This window comes from Periplaneta americana, chromosome 11, assembly GCF_040183065.1.
Source record: "Periplaneta americana isolate PAMFEO1 chromosome 11, P.americana_PAMFEO1_priV1, whole genome shotgun sequence".
Lineage (NCBI taxonomy): Eukaryota > Metazoa > Arthropoda > Insecta > Blattodea > Blattidae > Periplaneta > Periplaneta americana.
This window is the reverse complement of record NC_091127.1, coordinates 13,045,175-13,067,595: the sequence shown is the minus strand read 5'-3', so window position 1 is coordinate 13,067,595 and position 22,421 is coordinate 13,045,175. Positions and strand designations below refer to the sequence as shown.

Genomic DNA, 22,421 nt, shown 5'->3' with positions numbered 1-22,421 from the left:
TATGGTTTGACACGAGCGCTGCTCATTCGGTCTCAAATTTTGTTAATACTACTGTATCTCCTGTTTTCATATTGTTTGTATTATTTTATTTCTATTTCTCTTGTTTGTATGTAATTATATTCTTTATTCTGTATATTTAAATTTTGAACGATGTCCTTGAACTTTTTGAATGATGTGCACTGAATTCGAAAATGCATCTCTTTTCTTCGTATCACGTAAGGTTTTTAAGATATACTATTATTTAACTTTTCGATAAGCGCTCCCCCAGGGAACATCTGGCGTGGGTTGGGGGTATAAACCAAAACAAAAGCTAATGTATTTATGAGTTTATGACTTATTTCCGATTTCTTATTGTTGTTGGCATGTTATTTTATACTTTAAATAAACTGATATTGGTCCCTTCTATTAAGTAAATATAATAGTTCAAAGTGAGGTCTATGCAATGAACAAACAAGGGTGTGGTTTTCAATATTTAAAAGAAAAGTTTACCAGTTTGAGTGAAGGCAAATTAAAAGAGGGCATTTTCATCGGTCCACAAATTCACAAAGTTATGGCTGATCCTTTGAGGAAAAACTTTCCGTTACAGAAAGAATAGCATGCCGAGCTTTCAACGACTTTTGCTCGAATTTCCTTGGAAATTTGACGGTAGAGAACTACACAGAACTTGTTGTGGAAATCATGCTAAGTGCATATGACAAAATGGAGTGTAATATGCCTCTCAAAATACACTTTTTACATTCTCATTTGGATTTATTTCCTCCTAACTTTGAAGTGGTAAGCGACGAGCATGGTGAAAGATTTCATCAAGAAATATCTGAAATTGAAAGGTGATATAAAGGAAGATCATCATCCAGCATGCTTGCAGACTATTGTTGGTTCCTTGTAAAATACAGTCCCGGGTCTAGTTATAAACAGAAGCCATCCAGAAAATTATTTTAAATTTAAGTTCAAATTACGAGATTTTTCTCATGATACGCATTAAATATTTTTATTCTTGTTGTGTTTTAAACTATGTAACATCATTTTTGTATCCAGTACACATTTTTCAAGTATTATGAGGAATATTGAATCCTTAGTGTGTTGTAATTTTATCAGTAGCAGTGAAAAATTAAAAACAAACAAGTTCAGTCATAAAATATTCAATTCAGTTTCCCAGGAAAATTATACGTGATGGACCAATTTTGATTTTAAATTCAGATTTAGGGCACACATATTAGTAATATTCACCTATTTTTAATTCGGAGCAAGACAAAAAGTAAAAATTTGTTGTTCAGTGTTATAAAAACATTAAAATTAACTTCGTAACACAAAGGAACATGATTTTTTTACCTCTGAAAATGTAGCAGTTTTTATTTGGTTAATTTTTATGCACAGAATTCAAACAAAATGTTTCCAGTTTATTAATACAACTTGATTTCAGATTGCAGCGTACAAATCTTCCAATATAAATGAGAAATATTTCGTGTTTAGTTATGTAATAGTAACTATCATTATTTCATATAACATTAGTCAAATTACAGACATTTTTACTTTAGTCAATATCGGTTTTTATTTTATGGTCTCCATACTTCCTCGTCTCGATGTGCAACACTGACATTGTCATACTTCCTTCCGTTTCTTATCTTAAACATGGGCTATTTTAATACCGATAGAAACTTCCAATAACATTCTATGAATATGTTGTAGCACGAGTGTTTTAATGAAAATTCCTTCAGGATTGCAGTATAGCCTAGGTCTGGAGTCTAATAATGCAGTTAGTTATTAAAAACAGTTGCTGTCTACAAGTACTTTATTTTAAATGTATTAACTCATTGTGTCTCAAAGGTTATCGTACACAATGTACCTTGCACTCGTACAATTTATTACGTGTACAGACAGTTTAAATAAAATCTCTAATGGAGAAACAACAGTGTTACCCAAACCCTGAAATTCTGTTACAAACTTTATTATCTTAAAAATGAAATACATTAAGATATGCGTACAACTTAAATATTTACTGTCCTCACTGTTTCACGCAAATCCTTATATCACAAAACCGCGTTTCTTTTATTGTATGAAAAATTTTTCGGTGTCGTTAGAAAAGAGGAGTCCAGAGTAAAATATCTTGACGAACCATCAATTCATAAGGCCGGTCACTCATACTGAAGGATTGCTGATGACGATGACAAATCATTTGATTTTGAAAGTGCAGTCGGTGAAAACATTTAGGATTCATTCGTTTCGGATTGTCTATATTCCACTTTTGGAGGCGTATCTTTTGCTTGTAATTTGTAAGCAATAAATAAAAATCTAAAGCAATGTGTTTAATGAATCTTGTCTCAGTATTTCGATGTGATTATCGAGTTCCAATGTCTTTCACATAATGACGCTTTTTTTTAGTGCACAAAGATTCTTAGAGAGCTTTTAAAACAGGTTCGGATAATTTATTATCTGACATTTTGAAACAGGCAAGTTGGCTCCGATACGATGAACTAATTTTGCTAGGGAGACATGAAGTTTCTTAATGGATGTTATTTTTGGCACTTCATTTCAACTACAGAAATTATTATTTTAAAATTACATAATTATGTGGCGATAATGGCGTAATAATAAGTAAATAAGATGACAACCACTCACCCACCACAAATTTCACAGGACCTTGGGAGTTTCAACTCTGGCTCATTTGGTGAGTGAACTAGTCGAAATATTATTATTATTATTATTATTATTATTATTATTATTATTATTATTATTACAAATGGCTTTTAAGGAACTCGCAGGTTCATTGCCGCCCTCATAAGCCCGCCATCGGTCTCTATCCTGTGCAAGATTAATCCAATCTCTATCATATCCCACCTCCCTCAAATACATTTTAATATTATCCTCCCATCTACGTCTCGGCCTCCACAAAGGTCTTTTTTCCCTTCGGCCTCCCAACTAACACTATTATTATTATTATTATTATTATTATTATTATTATTATTATTCCACAGTCATTTTAACTTTTCATTTCCTGTACCTCACCGATGTAATTCTTTGTACATATTTCGGGTGCTTGTTTGCTTAATATAGACTGCCGACTTTCAACAGTTTCAATGTGGAATATGTTTGAGAATTGTATCTACAGCGGATATAACTGAATATGATGTAAACATCACTTAGCTGCTTCATTAGATTAAACCTGACGCTAAATAAATTGTTTTGCTTTGAAGATGCTATTAAACTACTGTAAATGAGGTTTGTTTTCACTGTTGGCCACAACAAAATTAAATGACTTTGATGTGATTACAAGGAGTATTTATTTCACAGTACAGTACTTCCTCTGTTTTCAAGAAGGCTGAAACCCACGACAGAATATACAAATCACCCAGCAGCGAGTCTGCAAATTCCTTCCGTCCGTAACCATGGTAACCACAGGGCCTGGAAGTAGCTTAAACTAACGTTGTCTGCAAGGGCTTGTTTACTACCGAAATGCTGCGGAATAATTAGCAAAAAGAACGCCACACAGTCATTTCTGAGCTAGCTAGAGCTCGAGATCCGAGGATACTTCAGGTTATGAATTACGGGCGCTTATCTTGAAAAACACTCCCGAGTCCTACCTAGGTATAGTCACTGCCTGCCACAACGAGTGTGGAGAGAAAAATTTATGTTTAATTTAACGACGCCCGCAACTGCCGAGGTTATATCAGCGTCGCCGGTATGCCGGAATTTTGTACCACAGGAGTTCTTTTACATGCCAGTAAATCTACTGACATGAGCCTGTCGCATTTGAGCACACTTAAATGCCATTGACCTGGCACGGGATAGAACCCGCAACCTCGGGCATAGGAGGCCAGCGCTATACCTACTGCGCCAATCAGACCGACTAGTGCGAAGAGAAAGGGTGGTCGCTTTATAGTTGCGAAGTTCAAATCACGATTCAACCAAATTTAGAACGAAGAATGAGCATTTACCCTTTTGGGTGCAAACTATATATTTTACATCTTGATTACACAACTTTTAACACTGTATCACTTCGGAATATGTATGATAAGAACTTTCTTGTGTTAAATATTATTAACGTACCTTGTTAACATGTTTGGACTTGTCTTCGGAACTGGTCGTTGTTGGTCTTGGCGCCTCATGTTTCCTGTGTGGGTGCGTTCGTAGTGTAGGGTCAAAGAGTGTATGTGTTTTGAAATTGAGTTGTGTGTTGAGAATATCGTTGGGGTGTGTATGATAAGAACTTTCTTGTGTTAAATTTTAACTTATCTTGTTAACATGTTCCGACCTATTTTCGGTCATCTTCGGAACTGGTCGTTGTTGGTCTTGGCCCTCTTGTTTCCTGTGTGGGTGCGTTCGTAGTCTACAGTCAAAGAGTGTATGTGTTTTGAAATTGAGTTGTGTGTGGAGAATATCGTTGGGGTGTGTATGATAAGAACTTTCTTGTATTAAATATTATTAACGTACCTTGTTAACATGTTTCGACCTATTTTCGGTCATCTTCGGAACTGATCGTCGTTGGTCTTGGCGCCTCATGTTTCCTGTGTGGGTACGTTCGTAGTGTACAGTCAAAGAGTGTATGTGTTTTGTAATTGAGTTGTGTGTTGAGAATATCGTTGGGGTGTGTATGATAAGAACTTTCTTGTGTTAAATTTTAACGTATCTTGTTAACATGTTTCGACCTATTTTCGGTCATCTTCGGAACTGGTCGTTGTTGGTCTTGGCGCCTCTTGTTTCCTGTGTGGGTGCGTTCGTAGTGTAGTCAAAGAGTGTGTGTGTTTGAAATTGAGTTGTGTGTTGAGAATATCGTGTGTATTATGTAATTCGTAATTTAAGTTTTAATAAATTATAATTTGTAATTTCGATTTATGAATCTACCAACCAGGAGACGAAATTATTTGCAGTTACAAATCTAGAATTTTTAATTTCCATCAAAAGGATTTATATTTTATTTATTTACGTTTACTTTCAATATTTATATGTTATTGCAACACGATACATCGATACGACAGTAGAGAAATTTTATTGTTGAACGAAAGTAAAGAAAAAATCTAAAAACACTGAGAAAACTTTGCATCACAGCCGATTCTCCTGGAATCGAATGTGGTTTCTTGGTTGGAATATCGTAACTGAGTTAACTAAGAACTACGACTGGGTGTTTCCAAAAGAGGAATACATATTACTTCCTTAGGATTACAGCTATCTTGTGTTAATATGCGTTATCTGAAGCTAACAAGGCGAGGACATGCCTTTGGGTTCAAACAAGCTGCTTCATAATCGATTCACGTGTTAGTCTACCGCTGAAGCCTGTTTCTACTTCACTAATTCCATTTCTTCTGGGTCTTCCTCGATCTCTATGTCTTTGGGATCTTAAAAATTAAACTGCTTACGGATTATTTCTTTTGGCATCCTTTCCACATGTTCCCACCATTTTTCCCGTATTTTCATTAGCCTTTTGTATAAGGGATCTATTATTAATTCCTGTATATACTTTCGTATCTAATGTGGTATAGTTTGATCTCGAATAAGTCTATTTCATTTCTGTAGTTTGCATTCTGATATAGTATCAAAGGCTTTTAAGAGTCCACATTAGTGCCGTGCATTACAGAAGCTATGTTCGGTTCAAGTTTGTCGATTATGGGGAAGTTAGACATTCGCCTATTTTCGCTCTGCAGGAGGTGGGCTGTCGTGTTTGTTCCATATTGTTTTAAAAAATTCCCTGTCCTCCACTTCTACCTCTTTATATTTTAAACGCTTAACAGTCTTACTAATAAACCGTGTATAGTTTTTATACGAGACTTATGCAGAGTTGAGACAGAAAACATTACTAATAAACCGTGAATAAGCTATGGACGTATAAACAGCCTGTAACTATACAATGGGAATTGCTTTGCAGTAGTTATATACACGAAGCCCCTTGTTTAAGCGTTGTATGTAGGGAAAAAAATGGCCGCCCCTTTAACAGCTGTTCGTATCGACTGTCATTTTATGATAATGTTTACCTTGTAACCACAGAAGAACAAACCAAAGATCATAGAATTATTAGAATAATATTGCTGTAGCTTGTACTCTTTGACCAAAATGTAGTGTGGTAATCGGTTAGAGCCAGTTGTACTATCGATATTTAACACGTCACACTAGAGCGCTCTACCGGATCCAGTAGAGAACCTCAGATATTCTATTACCTTTCGTAACGAAGTAATGACGAAACTATGACGTAGCTGTGTAACAGTTATACTGTTATACACGACGTATGTAGTGATTATTAGTAAGGAATTTACACACGACTTATAAACGAGCTACTCATTGTATAAGTATAAGACAGTTAAACGTCTGTATATAGAGTTTTTATTAGTAAGACCGTAAGGATTTAGCACAAATGTAGTGACTAGTTTTTCGTATGAAATGAGACGAAGTTTATAAAGTCTTGTTTGCCTTCATGTTCGAACATTCCAGGACACTAATCCACATCTCACTTCTACATAGCGATGACAGCAATACTATAGTTTTATAGAATTTCATTTGCGTTTGTTGGCGTGTTTCGAATCTTAATGTCACAGATTTATGATTAAGTATAGTACAATCAAATTACACAACATTCAGAGACTTTTGTTCCTCTTTTTTGTAACATACGAAATACACGTCCAGAAGTAAATCACAGCAGTAATTCTAAATGTAGAATATGGAAAGAAAACAAGGGGCAAACTAGACGTGTCTAGAATTTGGGACCTCTGAATTACAATTTCAGAATGTAAGCTCTTACTATCGCAATTATCTGGCAAAAGTGGAAGAAAGCAGGCACATTAAGTAAAGAGACAACAGCCCTCCAGCTTCCACTGTCAATTTTGGCAACCTTCTCAGTTTTAGCATTTTGGTTTAGCTGTACGGCTGTACCATGTCATGCTGCATCGGTTAAGGCACGCAGCTCAGATAATGCGAGAAGGCTACGATCGAGGGTTCGAATCAAACCGGGAGTATGGATGTCTGTCCGCTGTTAATATCTGCAGTGCCTGGGAAAAGTGACACAAGTCAGTTTCCAGAAACCTTTTTTGATAATTTATTGACAACTTACGGAACATCTGCTCGCTTGGGAAAAGAGACATAAGTATTTCTCCCATTACAATAATTAATACAGAAGAAAATCAAATCGACATAAACCAGTGTAAGTTGTCAATAAATTATCAAAAAAGGTTTGTGGAAACTGACTTATGTCACTTTTCCCAGGCACTTCAGATATGATGTCCTATGTTAGACAATTAGACGGAGGCCCAGCGTGGTGCTGACCTCACGTCACAGGAGTCACGTCGTCTGTATGCCTAATGTTAGGTTACGAAAACTTCTTCCGAAGACGGCCAATACCAACAAGGATTGTAGAGATATTGAATGGATACTAAGTCTTACATTAATTCCCATCTGAAATAAAATAATCAAAATCAGGATAGTAAACAAGATCAGAAAGGACCATCTCCAACTCTCTAACATTCCGCGGGAGATAACAGTAACTTCGAGGGTTAAACAAAATAATATCAACTTTTGAAATTCAAAAAATCATCTCGCAAATTCTTAAAGATTCCCTGCAGATTATACAGTTTCATTTATACCACTCAGAAGGCCTTAATTAAAGATATGCTAATTTTAAATAAAATCTTATATTTATAAGTATAATTTCATAGTCATCTTCTAAGATTTTATTTTATAATTGATACTCAATGGTGCTTAATTATTACATTTTATTTTATAACAATATTCATATTTAATGAAATATATTTATTTATTATTAATTTTCGGATCCTCTTGGTCATCCTTAATTAAGGCCGGACGAGTTATTTTTCTCTCTCTCTCTCTTCAATTATTGATAATTAAACTAGCCAACCAGCCAAATATGAAAATAAAAATAACTGAAATAATCCCTTCAGATTTGTGTTACTTAAACCTGGAGCCCCTTTGAAAGGACTTAGAGTATGTGGATAGCCTACATAGATACCTTCAAATTGCGAACATTATCCACAATTCGACATAATTTGAGGATAATGAAAAAACTGGAATAAACATTGAAGGATCAACCGCAGAACTGAAAAAACTTGACTCATACAAACACCATAAATGCACTAATTTTTCAGGAATCAAACTGTGTTCCTTTAGAAAAGACGATATCAGCCAACTGTAGCACGGAAGGACCTTTTCCAAGTAATGTGTCACAAAAGTTCCAGTATTTGATGGTGAAACACTACAGAAATCGCGTGCCAATGTGAAGGGTTGTAGAGATATTGAATGGATACTAAGTCTTACAACATTAACTCCTATCTGAAATAAAATAATAAAAATCAGAGATTTCAAAGTGTATCGGCTCCTAGATCTATTTTAAAATTTAGGCTACTTTTCAAGTTATACTAAGGATTGTAAACAAGGTCAGAAAGGCCCGTCTCCAACTCTCTTACATTCCCTGGGAGATAACAGTAACTTCGAGGGTTAAACAATATAATAGAAATTCTTTCAATTATGAATAATTAAACTAGCCAACCAGCCAAATATGAAAATAAAAATAACTGAAATAATCCCTTCAGATTTGTATTACTTAAACCTGGAGCCCCTTTGAAAGGATTTAGAGTATGTGGATAGCCTACATAGATACCTTCAAATTGCGAACATTATCCACAATTCGACATAATTTGAGGATAATGAAAAAACTGGAATAAACATTGAAGGATCAACCGCAGAACTGAAAAAACTTGACTCATGCCAACACCATAAATGTACTAATTTTTCAAGAATCAAACTGTGTTCCTTTAGAAAAGACGATATCAGTCAACTGTGGCACGGAAGGACCTTTTCCCAGTAATGTGTCATAAAAGTTCCAGTATTTGCTGGTGAAACGCTACAGAAATCGCGTGCCAATGCGATGACTGAAGCATAAAGAAAGCCATGCAATGCTCCATTAGCTGCTGCATTCAGAGCAGCACAGCTCCGTGGCTTCCTCACGCGAGAAGCTGTTCATCTGCCGGCTTGACGGCTTTTCCATTACAGTGACAATACACCGACACAATGAACAGTTATGTCTTCCACGCCTGCATGGAGCAGTAGAGAGGGTCTTTTAATATTAAACTGCGTTTTTTTTCTCTTTGTTTTAAAATACTTTAAATCCCCCACACGACACATGCTGAGACAATCACAACATTCCCAGCAAAGAATGGAGTTGTTCCTTCACTTTGTAATATTTGCAGCTGTAGACAGTTTTCCAAGGCGATTACGTAGAGAACAATTTCGGAACCATTTTTGTTATCTTGTAACTTTGGGTAAGTATACAGCATTGTTTCTCGAACAATATTCCCGGAGTGACGATAAGCGAAACTTATGACTTTACGTGTACATTTTACATAGTATGCAGCTTACTAAAAATAAACAAGAGGCACAGAAAAGAAAGAGAGATATACAGTATAATAATACAAACCCGGAGACCGATAGAGCTGGAGCGTTTGCGACAACAACATAAGAATTAATATGGTGAGATGATAGTGATAATGATCAGAAACTATAAAAATGAAAATAAAAAATTATAAAAACAATTTGGCAGCACACCCTATTAATTAACAAAATAGGCGTCAAGGACGGCATAACTTCTTGGTAACAATTAATGTAATTACTGTGTTACCAATGATTCTACTCCTATTAATTTCTTCGACATCTTGTGAGGCCAGCAGGCCCATAAGTATACATCGACTCTAGAAATGTCAGATTTTTTTTTTTTCAGAATATTGGTAAATAATATCTTTGCTTTATCTGGAAGCTCGTTTCTTCCAGTTTTCAAAAATATATAACTTATACCCATTATCTCAATGATTTCATAATTATTTGTACAGTTCTAATATAAGTGCACTATAACCTCTATACCTTACACATCTTCAGTGTCTTTTTTTCTCCCATTTCACGTTTTCCGACATTTATTATCTTTCCGAAGGACAGAAAGTAGACTTCCAATTAGACAAAAGACTTCATTGAGATGCCAAATTAAAGTTTAAATATGTGGCTATGTTGTAAATTAAAATTTTTATTTTAAATCTATTATAATTTTTTTTCCCAAAAATATCATTTTTTTTTTTCTAAAGTGCTTATGTAATGTGACATATCTTTTGAATGGTTCAAGATAAATAAGTAATTTTAGTACGCAAAATTCTCCATATGTAGAGGTTCATTTTGGCGAAAAAAGTTTTACCCTAGGTCACCGGTCGTCAGCACTCGCTGAAATGTGCAAAGGGTACGCGGTGCCATCCCATGTACATCGTCATGCAGCAGGGAGAGATAGCATACGCACTGCGTTTTCCGCGGGGAAGAGATGCAAGCCCCAGCGTGCTCTGTGCTGACGACCCCTGCCCTAGGTCAATTTCTAATGGAGTTAGGTCGGTCCAAGATTTTATTAATTTTTTTTTTTAAGTTTCCTTGGGCCCTCAAATTCGATTTTCAAGTCTAGGTTATATAAATTGCTTAATTTAGTTCCAAATAATTAAGTCACCAAAGTTTGAAAGGCATTAAGGGAAAAATGTGAATTTTTATCCTAAGAGTCGATGTAGACCTTAAGGTCTGTAGCACCACGGATATCGAGGGCATCTGCCAGAAGTGTGTATCAACAAAACTAAGTTTAAATTAGAGCCATTTAAATATATAATTATTTTTCCTATCTTTGTCTACATAACCAGGCAAAATCTTTGATTCTTTCTCATGTCCATTGTACTTCAAGTTTTCATACGTACGTAGATTTCATTAAAATATTTCAGCCACGTAAAATTTGTGGATACGCCCTTCTGGTGTGATGCCCTCGATATGTATAGTAGTGGCAAAAACCGGACCAACCTTTGTAGCTGATTTCAGCGCCTTGTTTACTCCAGAGCACGACAGACTGGTGACTAAGAGTTTCGTGGTTCGAATCCTGCCTGGGAAGGAAACTTTTTTTTGTTCCTTATTCTAATTTATTCCCAATACTTTTCGATTGCAGCGATATTTTACTACTTAATTAACTTATTATTCCCGGAACATGAATTTTACTAGCAATCGAAAAATATTGGGAATAAATTTGAATAAAGGAGAAAAAAAAAGTTTCCTTCCCTGGCAGGATTCGAACCACGAAAGTCTTAGTTACCAGTCTATCATGCTCTGGAGTGAACAAGGCTCTGAAATCAGCTACAAGGGTCGGTCCATTTTTTTTTTGCCACTTCTGCACAATTACGCTCTATAGTTTATCTGAGGAAATTTTCGAATAATAACATAATTATTATGTGAATTCCCATCTATCCGAAGGCGCCCGGGTAGATCTCCAATCCCAGGTGACTCCGAAATTTTTCTCGTCAAAACTTCCAGGAATAGCTCCGGGGCCCAATCAGTCTGTCAAATTGAATACCGGGACTCTTCCGGGGTAAAAAAGCGGTCGGAGCGTCGTGTGAGCCACATCTTATTTTAATCCAGAGACCATGAAACTCTACTCCAATGTCTCTACTTACTTACTTACTGGCTTTTAAGGAACCCGGAGGTTCATTGCCGCCCTCACGTAAGCCCGCCATCGGTCCCTATCCTGAGCTAGATTAACCCATTCTGTATCATCATATCCCATCTCCCTCAAATCCATTTTAATATCATCTTCCCATCTACGTCTCGGCCTCCCTAAAGGTCTTTTTCCCTCCGGCCTCCCAACTAACACTCTACATGCATTTCTGGATTCGCCCATACGTGCTACATGCCCTGCCCATCTCAAACGTACTAGATACGATAACCTATCACTGATAAATTCGTCCTTTTTTACTGCTGATTTTATTCTTTTATGAATAAATAATCCTGTTCCTAATTGGTGATTATCGTTTCCTTCCCCATAATACAACAAATAATCTCCTATTTGTGTTATGCCGTTCCCATCTAACCTAACCTCCTGTACTTCCACAAAGTCTATTCTATATCTAGCTAGTTCTTTTGCTACTAATGTTACCCCTCCTGTTCTGTATAGACTTGTAACATTCCAAGTACCAAATCTCAAAACCTTATTCCTTTGCTGTGGTCGTGCCAGAGAAATCAGTCTCATTCCGAGGCTTATTTTAAGGATTCGTAACAAGCTATTTTTTACGGTGATGGGTTGTTAGCCCTTCGCCCAACCCCCAAGCTGGAGGAACACCCCTCATCGGCTGTCCACGACTGCTTATTCAATATATTCACAGCTACCCTCCATATCTGGAGGCCCTCTCCTCGATCCGCAACCTGAGGACGCGCCATGTCGTGGTGATGGGACCCACAATACATGGCCAATGTCTCTAAGCCCCATAAATTTTCAAATAAAATTGCCAAATTTGTTAGTAAAAATGATCCTACTTTATGTGCAGCATTTCCGGTTGAATGTACTTGTTAATAAGGAATACAAACAAAATCTGTCCAATTGCTGTTCGGGAGAAATTGATGTACAGACAGATGACACACCAAAAATCATTCTTTTGGTATAAGAAATGCTAAAAAAAAATCCTTAAAAAACTCTAAATATTTCTGCAGCACCGGAACACTTCCTTTTATACTATGCACAAAGAGAAAGTGTAAAAAATAAAATGAAATAAAAAGGCGTGATCTTACATCATACGAATTCCTCGACTCGTTACTGACAAATCCCAACTGCACCGGTCGAAGAACAGGATGTCTTGGAAACGAGACTCTTCACTGTCGCTGCGATACTGTTCCAAGTACTAAGTCAACGTCCTCACTCCAGCACAGGTCTTATCTGACGAGCCACCACTTGAAGCAGATAAAAGCTGCATCCACGTACTTGAATCAGACATTCGTTAATGCACCGATATCACGCCAACGCAACGTCAATACAGACACAATCTTGTATATTTTATTTGGCCCACTACCGCATTATCCAGAAAGCTGCATTGTTAGGGCAATTACGACTATTCTTAGGTCGGCTGAAAATATATACAGTTCAACATTGCTGTATATAAAAAGAGTGTATGTTGAAGAAACACTGTCCATCAGTCATTGTGTACAATGTATACGACTGCCAAGACGGTGCAGTTCTGAAGCCGTGTAGAAATCTAGATCATTACTTTATTGCTTATGACTAGGGACCGGATTTTTAGGTTTTTCGTAAGTCCATTTTAGGTTATTGGAATAGGTGGAATACGTTTTTTTTTTTTTTATCTTTTTTGCCCAAACTGTCAAAGAGGCCGCAAAAATTGCCCGATTGTTAAAAATGTACTCTTAAGCCCGGTTCAGACGGTGTTACTTTCTGTGATGGATTCCAAGGTGGCTGCGCTGATGGCTGCCCTGCGTGCTCACTTGCTGGCTCCCGTGTTGGCTACGGTGATGGTAGTTGTTCACACGGAGCTGGCTCTTTTCACAGTTCAAATTGGAAAATCATCTGCTGTTTCGTCTGGTGCCAACACTCGTAGTCAAAAAGAAACTAAACCGTGAGTGGAAAACAACTAAAGTCCTACATTAACAGTAGTAAATGTCGTAATAAAGTAATTAAGCCGTAAGTGCAAAACAGCTTATTAATTGTTGTTTCTTGGAAACTAGAGAATATAGAAAAAAACAGGTTTAGTTGGAAAACAACGAACATGGCAACATGATTTCAGTGGTGATATTACATGATCATCTTTGGCTTCCAGCCTGCAAACCATCACGAAAAAATAGCAAGGAACTACCCTCGAAATCCAGCAAGCTAGCCATCCAAGGAGCCACCAGAGCGCATTACTTCCGGCAAGCGAGCACGCAGGCTACCCATCCGCGCAGTCACCTTGGAATCCATCACAGAAACACTGACCGTCTGAACCAGGCTTTACAGTCAATTTTAAATAACATAACTTTTCCCTCGGTGGTAAAGATGGAATCACTTCCAATCCACTGTCGTAATAAATTAATGTGATTTCATTTGGTTTGGCATAGCTTGACAAAAAACAAAATATAAAAATTCAGGTGATCCCATAGCTAATCATCTGTCTCATCCCGCAAACAGAAATTCCATCGATAGCCTACTAAATAATATAGTAGTTAATACGTCGTTAAATAACCAAATAAATTTATCTTTCCAGTACAAGTCTCCCATCAAAGAAAAAATGAAGTACCGTACGTGCATTAGCCTTCGCAGTTTCTTCGAGATTCACACTAAAATGATCACTATGTCAATATTACCTACTTAACTCCAAGAATTAAACGCGCGGGAAACACGGTAATGGGGGAATTCGAAGACCGTGCTATCGTGTTTTAATCCAGAAGATAAGCACCTCTGGCACTTATGTGATTGATTTCTTGTGAATCATATCTCACATTTTTTTACCACGAAGGAATTATTATAAAATACTTCCTGCTAACTAGTTACGTAAACCGACGCTTTTAAATAGAACTGTTTCGAAATAAAGCCCTGTATCGTAGATCTTAAATTTAATTAACTTACTTGTTTTCTATTATACATATAGCTCAACTGATGAATGATCGTTTGCGTTTGTAAATTTAATAATCTGATTGGCTATGTATTGTATACTTTTAGTAGAGCCATCGATGTAGTTCAGTCGGCAGACTCGCTGAGCTGCTGATCCGGAGCTGCGTTCGGGCTTGGGTTGGATCCCCCTTTGGACTTTGGTTTCTTCCGAGGTTTTCCACAGCCATGGGACTGAAGCCGGATGGTCTATGGCGAGTCCTTGGCATCAACCCCTTTGATTTGATTACCTGGTTGGGTTTTTCCGAGGTTTTCCCCAACCAAAAGGCAAATGCCGGGTAATATTTTGGCGAATCCTCGGATCTCACCTCATCTCACTACATCTCGCCAAAATATTGTAAAAATTGTAGAAAATTACTAAATTGTAAAACTATAAAAATTTGTAAAAATTGTAATTGTAATATTGTACAATTTTGACTTTTTTCACATCTTAAAGCTTCATTGCTCATGTAATGATCTATGGAATAAAATAAATAAATGAATGAATGAAGTGTATGGGTAGCGCCAGTCAGAGTAGGGTAGTGCCAACCCCAGGAAACCCGTGCCCGCTATCCTACCCACCCCCATTCCACACAAAAATTGAAGTGCAGTATCGGTACTCATATTTTACATTAGTTGTATTTAGTTCATAACTAACTTCTCCCTAGCAATTGCTTCACTGCTCCTTCTTACTGTCGTGCACAAACTAACACTGTTCAGATTTTCTTCTTCTTCTCTTTCCATATAGGCTTAATTGCCTATTGAGTTGAATCGAGACGTCCCTAATCGCCAATCGAATATTTCCATTTTATTTTAGGCTTCTTTTTCATCTTAGAATAATGTCTCTGCGTAAAGTTCTTTCAGCAGACATCCTGGATACATGGTCATTCCATTCACTCTTTATTCCTTCTATCAAATATGTCACAGAATGTATCTTACATATTTCCCTTGTAGGCCTGCAATCAAATTTAGTTCAAATACATTATGATATCGACTAAAGTAAACGAAGTTAGTAAAAAAAAAGTCGAAAAAAAAATGTAATTGAGAATGGCTCCTCCATGGCATGGCGTACGTTATGAATGTAATACCATGACAGTCACTGCGCATGCGTGCGCAAATTTCACAGGTCTCAACAAACAGCAGTGTTCGTATTGATATTATTAATGCAAATGATGAATTTGTACGTGGATAATCAGTGATTCAATATACTGGAATGCGGCAAGTGGTAAACAATTCCAAACGCCTACACCACCACACAAGACGAATCAAGTCACAAATGCAATTAATCTACCCTATATAATCTACGCACGGTTCACTGTTCAACTGTCTCGTGCTAAGTGACGTAACAATGAATCTCGCATCTTTCAAGCTGCATTGTTAGCAAAATACATCTTCGAAGCTTCAATGTTACCAACATAATGTTGCCGTCTAATGTAATGTCAAGTAACAGAGGTAATTTTCTCCGCATTTTCTGAAATTTGCTGTGTGAAATTGTATCGACTGTATTTTGCACTTCATTTGTATAAAATGTTATCTACAAATACACTGCATATTGTTTGGTATTGTGCCGATATTAACACCCTAATGCTGAATTGATTTTGATAAATTGATAACGAAATAAACGATTCAATTTCCCATGCGTTTACCTATGCAATCTGGTGGAAATATTGAAAGAATCACGTTGAAAACGAACGTTAAATTAAGATGCATGCAGATTTTGTGTCTACATGGTGCGCCGTGTTGAACCTTATAGTCACTAAGCATATAATATGAATTAATAAATATTAAATTTCAACCCAATATATAGACCTACTTTATTCTTCAAATTGTGGTTAAACACTCCATAGGCACTTGTAATCGCGATAATTTTCAATAAAGCTAATAGTAATTGCCGCCATTTTCAGCTTGAAGCTCCACCATCATCAAACAAAACAATTTTTAGTTTATTCACGGCCACCTAAACCAATCAGCTGCTCGCTACATGCTGCTGTTGAACGAAATAACGCAGATGGCTTTCAATTGCTGCATGCGCTCTCATTTTTATTGGAAAAAGCATGCTCAATTGAATGCGTTTCATTGACTTTTGCAGATATTGCTTGAATACGTAAAAGTTAAAAGAAAAGTTGAACCAACCTTTACTGGTTCAGAACTGAATTATTATTTGTATTATTTCAAAACAAGATCTGTAAATAGAAATTCGTATAATTAAATGTTATGTTTTATTTAACGACGCTCGCAACTGCAGAGGTTATATCAGCATCGCCGGATGTGCCGGAATTTTGTCTCGCAGGAGTTATTTTACATGCCAGTAAATCTACTGACATGAGCCTGTCGCATTTAAGCCATCGACCTGGCCCGGGATCGAACCCGCAACCTTGGGCATAGAAGGCCAGCGCTATACCAACTCGCCAACCAGGTCGACCTCGTATAATTAAGAAAAAAATACACACAATTTAAGGAAATAAGTTCAGGAATGCTCTTCCTTCACCTCTGAACAAGGGGGGAAAAATACCGTTATCCTTAAGACTGTTGCAGCTTACGACAGGTGCTTCCTTCCTTTATCATCCATATCACCTGCTTCCTGTGCAAACTTTGTTCTGCCTCATTCGTGCGCCATACAAACAACATACGTACGTAGCCTAATATGCGGTGACTCACATGCCCTTACAAAGACGCCACGGAGAAGTATTTCCACTCGTGTATGACGTTTGTTGCTGGGTACTGGATGTCTGGAGAAACACGAAAATTATTGCCACTTATAGTCTACTGACTATTACGCAGCTACAAACTGAAACTGCGACGAATTTTTTTAATCTGTACTGAGCTCAATTATCGGGCTTGATATGTCTTAAAGATTGCATGCGGGCAGTTCTTCAGTTAATTACTACTCCACCACCACCACCATCACCACTACTATTGGCGTACGAAAAATTTTGTCAAGGGGGGGCATTAAAATTATTCACAATTTACGTTGATTATTATTACCTTTATTATTATTATTATTATTATTATTATATTACGGCATATTTATTAATATTATACTATGTTCTTAAATTAGGGTTTATTTAACGACGCTCGCAACTGCCGAGGTTATATCAGCATCGCCGGTGTGCCGGAATTTTGTCCCGCAGGAGTTCTTTTACATGCCACTAAATCTATGGACATGAGCCTGTCGCATTTAAGCACACTTAAATGCCATCAACTTGGGCCGGGATCGAACCCGCAACTTCGGGTACAGAAGGCCAGCGCTATACCAGCTGCGCTACTATGTTCTAATGTAACATATTCATGAATAATTTTATAAAATCTTTAAAACTTTATTTTTCCACAGTCAACCTATTTTTAACAAACAAGTTAAATTTTATATTTTGTCGGCTTCATTTTATTACAAGGTCGGTACTAGGCGGTAGGTCTCTCTGTAATAAAGGGAGTATTGTTATAATTCGAATGTGCGCAACACCAACCACAGGGATTATATTAGAGTAGGAGGACTATGCCTTATGTCGATGTAGATTTCGTTACTCTGACAGTGAAAAATTGAAGAAGAGAAAACGATTATGGATAAAAAAATACTCAAATCTAGATATACAGTATAACCCCGATTATCAGTCACCCAATTAACAGATTGGCGGATTATCCGACTGTCTTTCTCTCTTTTTCTTTCTGCAGAAACATCTGAAGTACCCTGTACATTATATTAGTACGTATTTTTTTCTAAGGAGTGTTATTACAAGCCTTTACACTTACACAATTTGGTATACTGTTCGAGTTGCCGTACTGTACAACTCATATATGAAATTATTCCGTAAGTGTCGAAAGAAAACGTGTTGTGCTAAGTATCGAAAAAAGTGCAAATAATTTAGTGGTTTGGGGGAAGAGAAACTGTGGCTCATCTCGCATCAGAATACGAGACTGATGTTACAACTGTGCGCGATTTAATAAAAATCAAGGATAAAGTGTATAGAGTATGTAAATCTACAACATGAGAACTCTACTGATCCTACCTTTCCGCTAACACCCATTACAAAATGTTTCTCTGCCCCTTAAAAACACGTCGTTGGCAACCGAATTTAAATTAGTGAACTTCAAGACCAGGAGGAACTTACGAATCAATTTACGAAAATATTTTATGGTGCGGATTATCCGATTTTTCGATTAACCGTTCAGTCCACCACCTTCATTACCACGGATAATAGAGGTTCTACTGTATAATGTTTTTAAGTTCAAGGGGGGTTGTCAAACCCGGTAACCCCACCCTTGCGTACGCCCCTGACCAGCACCATATCACTCACGGTACATGTATTATAATCATTGGTTGATCCGTCCTAGACTCAATCATCTAATAGCCGTTTTAGAGCCCTATCTTGTCTTTCCTCAAGTCTGGACTGATATTACTTCATTATTGTTGGGAAATATTTCTCGCTTACACTACCGATATAGTTTACGAGTCTATTAAATATGAAGATAATAAAACAATGCTAGACTAATATAATTTCATATTACGAAAAGAAAGAGAAACTAAATATTGTAAAAAAAAATCTATATTAACGTTCTCCTGTACGCATTTTACCGCAGACTGAACAACAGATCCTTTGGTGAGGAGGAGTTAACAGCTAGGCTGTAGTATGCGTGGGAGAGCTGAATTAGCATTAGGTCTCGTTAAGCATAACAAAGAGAAGTTAATTAACAAATGTCTATTACTTCTTGGAAATTAATCACATTTCCATGCTAGTAGAATAACGAACAACCGGGTAGTTCAGTTGGTATAACTGGCTACGGACTGAAGTCCCTGGGTTCAATCCCGGGTGGTGGTGGTAGTGAAATTTTTCTTGTTGCCAACGACTCCGATATCCACTCATCCTCGTGTCAAATTAACATCTCTTCCCAGGAGTAAAGAACCGACGTCCCACTTATTAAGGAATAATACTTTTAACTCTATAATTATCTGCAAGCAGTCATAAAATGTTTTGAAAATTAAAAATCTTCACACGTACATACGGAATCCATGCTTCGGAAATATTTTCACACAAAACAATGCTTACTGAGTAACTCTGCGTTTAAATTAACGTGGACTCAATCGATATAGAAATTCTCTCTTCCTTTATATGGTGTGCCTGTCGAAACACGCAACCCTCTTTGTATAAAGAGTCGATGCTTTTGTGGAGAAAGAAGAATTAATGCGTTCTGCCAACAATGTCCTCTATCAGTTCGAAAAGGGCCCATCTCTTATATCTCTCACGATTGGGAGCAACACGGAAACTTTCGACGAATACCGGCTTCCACAATGAATGTATTAATCAATAGGCAAGAATCACATTAGGTGTAACCTCACAACAATCGTGAAAGTGTGGCCTACAGACGACTCCAGTACTTCCTTTCGCAATGTGTGGCCTTATGATGGCAAACCAGTCATTTCGATCAAGAAATATCAGTCTCACACAAAAAATGGGTAGTTATTTCGAAAAAGTGCGCCGTAAATAACACGATGATGGACATAATTACATGCACCGCTATATTTAATTCACTTCTGAGAACAAAGCTTCAACCAGGTGCTCCTGTCTGTATGTAAATTGTTAAGTCTGAAAAATTGGCCACATTAATGAGACTCGTGCTAAACCAAATGAAAAAGCAACACGATCAACAATGATAAAAAAATATATATATAAGGATATGAAAATTATTTGCGTTCAGCTACATTATTCTTCCCAAAGAAAACAAAAACCACACCCTAAAACACAAAGTCTTACAATAAACGTCTTAATCTTTCAATTTATACTGCAAAGGAGAAAACAGGCACAATTTAACAAAATTTAGAAGATAATACAAAGCATTTTCACTAACCTGAGAGTAAAAAAAGAGACGAGATCTCACTCTCCCGGCGAATTGAAAACGTGGCGGGATTAGAACGCTCACGTGCGCAGACTCTATCACACACACTCAAGTCCTCCGGTGCACTGACACTCGCCGACTGAAAGAGGGCCCGCGGACGCCGAAGAAATAATGAGCGACTGCCGCGCCACGCCGGCCGGTTGTGGTGGTGAATCATAGTAGGGGCTGTGAGCAAGGAAGTCGTATATGTGGAGCGGCAGAGTCTATACCAAAATTGTACACAATTCAATGCAATCCGGAAAATATTATATGCAGCTAATGAATGGACAAATAAGACGCGAACTCTTTACTGACATAAAATATTCACTTATTTTGCCTATCCTTGCAGCGAACTCAGTTGACATAACATGGCGGGTAGTTTAAATATAATGAATGAGAGGAATTTTACCACGTGTGACTCATTACGTGCTACCACTTTTAGAGCTTATAATCAATTTTACGTGTTTAGAGTCCGTAACCTTATATTATAAGTGCCGCTAATCGGCGATGTATGCAATGGAGGGGGAAAGAAACTGGCCACACTTCCCTTTATCTCCTGGCTTAGTTGTACCATGAACCAGCCTTATATTATAAGTGCCGCTAATCGGCGATGTATGCAATGGAGGGGGAAAGAAACTGGCCACACTTCCCTTTATCTCCTGGCTTAGTTGTACCATGAACCAGCCTTATATTATAAGTGCCGCTAATCGGCGATGTATGCAATGGAGGGGGAAAGAAACTGGCCACACTTCCCTTTATCTCCTGGCTTAGTTGTACCATGAACCAGCCAATAAATTAGCATTAAATTGTAACAAAACTAACGTAAACCAATTTAAATCCTGCCCAAATTCAACCCCGCAAATACCAAGCGCAATAATTATTATTAATAAGACCTTAATTAAATCCAGACGTTTGAGATGGGCAGGGCATGTAGCACGTATGGGCGAATCCAGAAATGCATATAGAGTGTTAGTTGGGAGGCCGGAGGGGAAAAAGACCTTTAGGGAGGCCGAGACGTAGATGGGAAGATAATATTAAAATGGATTTGAGGGAGGTGGGATATGATGATAGAGAATGGATTAATGGATAGGGACCAATGGAGGGCTTATGTGAGTGCGGCAATGAACCTCCGGGTTCCTTAAAAGTAAGTAAGTAAGTAAGTAAGTAAGTAAGTAAGTAAGTAAGTAAGTAAGTAAGGCCCTAATAGAAACAACAACCAAATTGCTTGGCTAAAAAATCGATAATGTGTTAAATTGGAAAAATCGTATTAAAGAAATTACCCCCAAACTAAATTCAGCTTGTTTTGCTATTAGATCTATGCAAAAGATAGTAAATATAAATACCTTAAAAACAATATACTTTGTATACTTCCACTCGGTAATGAGTTTTGGAATAATATTCTGCGGAAATTCTTCAGATAGTTATAGTATATTTCTACTACAAAAAAGAGTAATTAGAATAATAGTAGGTGCCAAACTAGGGATTCGTGGAGGACCATTTAAAAAAAATTACAAATAAAGCCCATGGCTTGTCTGTACATTTTTTCATTAAAATCTTCCTCGTATGTAATCGTGAAAACTTTGTAACTAATTCAACAGTTCATTGCATTTAATGCGCGTCAAAAAATGACTTTCATACTCCATAGGCAAATCTATCGTGCTATCAAAAAATAGTGCGTTGTATGGCAGTAAAATTTTTAATAGTCTCCCTATAATAATAATCCGTGGCGCTACAGCCCGTGAAGGGCCTAGACCGACCAGCCCGGCTGCTGGCCTCACGCCCACATGCCGAAGCAGAGGTGGACGATCATCCAACCAGAATGGAGGTATCGTGTGGTTAGCACGATGATCCCCCCAGCCGTTATAGCTGGTATTCGCAACCGGATTTCGCTACCTATCGTAGCTCCCCAAGTGAATCACGATGCTGGGTGGGCACCGGTCCCATACACTGGCCGAAATTTCATGAGAAAATATCTTCCCCCATGAATATCCTCCCTATGGATATAAAAAATCAAACTCAAAGCACAAGATTACTTAGGGCCAAATTAAAGAAGTAGGCTACCTAATTCCTCGCGCTTCTATACTGTACGTGAATTTATGACATACAACAAACCTTCATGAATATTTCTGTGTTGTATTAAGTACTCATACTA

General features: G+C 37.3%; 1 protein-coding gene across 4 annotated transcripts in view; it reads right to left on the bottom strand.

Moving 5' to 3' along the window:
- Positions 1-20,407, bottom strand: part of cib (thymosin beta cib) — a 152,722-nt gene extending 132,315 nt beyond the window's left edge. For 2 of the 4 annotated variants that reach the window (XM_069839007.1, XM_069839009.1), the window contains exon 1: positions 20,243-20,407. The gene's annotated coding sequence lies outside the window, so the exon portion shown is untranslated. Of the gene's footprint in view, positions 1-12,558; positions 12,584-20,242 lie in introns of those variants that run through there. The other 2 variants (XM_069839010.1, XM_069839008.1) reach the window with 2 other exon arrangements.
- Positions 20,408-22,421: the final 2,014 nt, after the last annotated feature.